The sequence below is a fragment of the Arachis stenosperma genome, chromosome 4, assembly GCF_014773155.1.
Source record: "Arachis stenosperma cultivar V10309 chromosome 4, arast.V10309.gnm1.PFL2, whole genome shotgun sequence".
In the NCBI taxonomy this organism is placed as follows: Eukaryota; Viridiplantae; Streptophyta; class Magnoliopsida; order Fabales; family Fabaceae; genus Arachis; species Arachis stenosperma.
The window spans coordinates 107,558,140-107,558,980 of NC_080380.1; the positions used below are offsets into that span (position 1 = coordinate 107,558,140).

At 41.6% G+C, this 841-nt stretch overlaps 1 non-coding gene across 1 annotated transcript; it reads right to left on the minus strand.

The window, feature by feature from the left end:
* Positions 1–395: 395 nt before the first annotated feature.
* On the minus strand, positions 396–503 carry LOC130977573 (small nucleolar RNA R71). Its single transcript, XR_009085259.1, has one exon. It is a non-coding gene; the product is annotated as a small nucleolar RNA R71 (small nucleolar RNA).
* Positions 504–841: the final 338 nt, after the last annotated feature.

Sequence of the window (841 nt, forward strand, 5' to 3'; positions counted from 1 at the left end):
AAAACAACAACAATGCAAACAATGCAAGGAAGGTGCTGGGTGACTTTACTGCACCTACTCCCAACTTCTATGGGAGAAGCATCTCTATCCCTGCCATTGGAGCAAACAACTTTGAGCTTAAGCCTCAATTAGTTTCTCTAATGCAACAGAATTGCAAGTTCCATGGACTTCCATTGGAAGATCCTCATCAGTTTTTAGCTGAATTCTTGCAAATCTGTGACACAGTCAAGACTAATGGGGTTGACCCTGAGGTCTACAGACTGATGCTATTCCCTTTTGCTGTGAGAGACAGAGCTAGAATATGGTTGGACTCTCAACCTAAAGAAAGCCTGGACTCTTGGGAAAAGCTAGTCAATGCCTTCTTGGCAAAGTTCTTTCCACCTCAAAAATTGAGTAAGCTTAGAGTGGAAGTCCAAACCTTCAGACAGAAGGATGGAGAATCCCTCTATGAAGCTTGGGAAAGATACAAACAATTAATCAGAAAATGTCCCTCAGACATGCTTTCTGAATGGAGCATCATAGGTATTTTCTATGATGGTCTCTCTGAACTATCCAAGATGTCTTTGGATAGCTCTGCTGGAGGATCTCTTCATCTGAAGAAGACGCCTACAGAGGCTCAAGAGCTCATTGAAATGGTTGCAAATAACCAATTCATGTACATTTCTGAAAGGAATCCTGTGAACAATGGGACTAGTCAGAAGAAAGGAGTTCTTGAGATTGATGCTCTGAATGCCATTCTGGCTCAGAATAAGATATTGACTCAACAAGTCAATCTAATTTCTCAGAGTCTGTCTGGAATGCAAAATGCACCAAGCAGTACTAAAGATGCTTCATCTGAGGA